We start from the raw sequence: 3,400 nt of genomic DNA on the forward strand, positions 1-3,400 counted from the left end.
TTATAAGATTCGCCAAGAGAACCCATCCAAAAACTAAAACGTCCTTTAAAGCAGAGTCGCACCAGATTTCGCCTGACGAAATCAAGGCTACGACTAGCCGCCTCATCAGGATATCCCAAACCAACATGATCCGATCCATCATACACAACTGCAAGGCCTGTACGCTATTCCGCAAACGTTCCCCGACGCAACTCATGGGAACCCTCCCTGCGGAACGCACTACCTTTAGCCGGGCATTTACCAACACCGGGGTGGATTTCGCAGGACCGTTTGACATCAAGTCTTACAGCGGAAGAGGATGCCGCATGTCCAAGGGTTACGTCTGCCTATTCGTCTGCTTTGCGACTAAGGCGATCTACTTAGAGGCGACTAGCGACCTCAGCACCACCGCGTTTCTAGTAGCGTTTAGTCGGTTTGTCGCCAGACGAGGATGCCCGAAAAGCCTCTATTCCGACAACGGGACGAACTTTGTCGGAGCGTCGAGGGCTCTCCGCTCAGAGTTCAAGGCCTTCCTCGTTGATGCGCGCAACCAAACCCTTTCTAAATATGCCCACCAAACCCTGACATGGCATTTCATACCAGCAGCTGCTCCTCATATCGGCGGACTGTGGGAAGCGGGAGTCAAGAGTTTCAAAACTCATTTCAAAAAGATCGCATCGGATCATAAATTTACTCTCGAGGAGTTTAGCACACTCCTGTGTAGTATTGAATCCTGTCTCAACTCCCGACCCCTAAGCCCGTCTTCAAATGACCCGTCCAACCTGGAGCCACTTACCCCCGGGCACTTCCTAGTCGGGGGCCACCTACTAGCGCCACCCGAGATTGACGTTAGCGAGAATCGCGCTTCACTCTTCAATAGATGGGAAAAACTTAAGGCGCTGCATCAAACCTTCTGCAAACGGTGGAAAACAGAGTAGCTCACCGAATTGCAGAAGCGCGTTAAGTGGAAGCATCCACAATCAAACCTCAAACAGGGAGACCTAGTCGTCATTAAGGAGGATAATCTGCCCCCCAACGAATGGAGACTAGGTCGGATAGCCACCCTTCATTATGGCCTCGATAACCGAGTTCGAGTCGTCGAACTGGATACGGCAAGGGAACAAACCACCAGACCAATCACGAAATTGGTCCTACTACCACCCTCCAGTGAGGGTGAGGGAGACTTGTAACTCCCAACCGTTATAACCAACCACGTAACCCAGCTCTCGTTCACCCCGAACGAGGCAAACAACCCGCCTAACCCAGCTCTCGTTCACTCCGAACGAGGCCAACAAATCCCATAACCCAGCTCTCGTTCACCACGAACGAGGCCAATCGAAGCCTAAAGCAGATAAACTATCTGCCACCGCATACCCCCCAAAAATCGTTTATGGACCATATTATGCCGCGCATACTGCTACAATGTTCCTTAAAGGTTTCTTTTCTTTTGTGTTATAGGTCTTTCTATATGTCGTGCGTGCATTAGTCGAAGCTTACATTTATGTCCACCTCTTCATTATTTGGCATACATGCCACTTTTATGGTTATACCACTTCGTCAATGTACCGCATAGCATACTTGATTATGCTACGTTTAACGGTGTGGCCCAGGTACTGCCTTTACTGCGGCGCTTGAAGTATGCAATGTCTATAATAGAATTGATGGTTCGGGACGTGAGTCCGAGATGAAAATCGAACAGGGGCTCTACTTAGGTAAGTTTACCTCGTACTTAATGTGTGTATAATAGTAAAGTATTTCCGCTTTCACATAGGTAATCGCACTGCAGCGACACCTATGGAAACATTGAAAGGGTATAACATATATATTGAAGCTGGACTCAGTGCTGTTGCCACAACATAGAGGCGTGCAAGCTTCCTTACAACCAAAGATGTGCACGGTAAGTTGGAAATACACTTTGGTTTTTTAAGTGAGGTATTACAAAGCATTTCCGTCTCATGTGCGTAAAGTTTTGATGTATATGCCGGTGCTGCTAATATGACATACTTTCTTCCAAACAGCTGATAAAGCAAATTATGTTCAGGATCATAATGTAGTGGTGATATTGTGTTTTTCGGACCTAACAATGCCTTAATTGAAACATTCGCCGGCTCCGTACAATCCAATACATTCGTACGTAAAGTGCAATAATCTGGGATGCGAATATCTGCTTTAAGTGCTGGTATTTGATCGAATAGTTCATGCTGTGCTAAATATTCAATTTCTACGTCAGTTTGTTTAAATTGTCGTTGCAAGAAATCACGAGCTTTCACAAGCTGCTGTGACCATTAATCAGTTACATAGTTGGCTCCAATTTCTATTGGAACCGTGCGATTACCTGCTAATTTGTGTATATAATTTAGATCAGGCCACTTTTGCATGGCAGGCCAATGGGCGATTGTGTTGAGTAGCAAAGCAGGCTGTAAGGGAAGGAAACATTTTATGCGGAAGTCTTCCAATGAAGGGAAATCTAGCATTGGTATATCGAATTTAACTGATTCACGCTTCAGCTCTGTTATGACTGGCAAATCATTGGCGGCGTCATCATCTAAAGCTTTACTTATGAAGCTTGTAAGCTCTGCCTGAAAGTTATTGCTTCTTTCATATAAGTCTTGTGTACATCAGTATAGCTTCATCGAGCACTTCGGCGCATCGCATTAGTTGCTCTTTGGAGTCATTTTCGCAAAGTAAATAAAAAATTTTGTAATAATCGGCTAGTGCATATATTTTACGCACTGACAGAGGCACCGCACTAAAGTGTCCTGTGTGTATGCGTCCCCAGCACTTATCCGCTAAGCTGTTTACGAGATAATAAACTTCTTCGTTAAATACATTCATATGCTCCACGTCTGCTATCGCCCTGCTGATGATGTAGTTAGCCTCTGGTTCATTTTTTAAAATATGTCGAATTTCATCGCGCTTAGGTAAATACACGCCGAATTTGGTACAATTTTCCATTTGTTTATTTTTTTGTTTGGCAAAAATATTTAGAATTGTAATTTATCGACCTAATAAATCGCCCAAGCAACTGCAATATATAGATACATACTAGAGTAGACTTGCTGTTGGAAATTTTGAGATAGGGATAAAGGCACTCCCCGAAGGTAGTGAGGAGTGTTGTAGATGTTGATGGCCCTTTCCCGTATCGATCCGTGACGTTCCGGTAACACGCACCAGTAAGGTATGATAACGAGACAGGATTCGCTAAGGGTAGGTGAGGATGACAATTAGGTTGGATTCGACTTGGTATTATGTATAACGAAAAGTGACAATCTAAAATTTTAAATTGTGTGCTATGGCAAGCGTGACGTTAATGAAATCGTTTTTCGCGTATATCTTTTTCGAATGAAGACAATATTAGACAAACGCTGGTCTCTGTATCTTTTCTTGCGTTTTCGATACGCCTCGCCCCCAGCTGAAAATT

The 3,400-nt window shown here is 44.6% G+C and overlaps 1 pseudogene; it reads right to left on the bottom strand.

Annotated features, from left to right (window-relative positions):
- Positions 1-1,742: 1,742 nt before the first annotated feature.
- Positions 1,743-2,934, bottom strand: LOC137234465 (bifunctional peptidase and arginyl-hydroxylase JMJD5-like; annotated as a pseudogene).
- Positions 2,935-3,400: the final 466 nt, after the last annotated feature.

This window comes from Eurosta solidaginis, chromosome X (genome assembly GCF_040869045.1).
Source record: "Eurosta solidaginis isolate ZX-2024a chromosome X, ASM4086904v1, whole genome shotgun sequence".
Classification (NCBI taxonomy): Eukaryota; Metazoa; Arthropoda; class Insecta; order Diptera; family Tephritidae; genus Eurosta; species Eurosta solidaginis.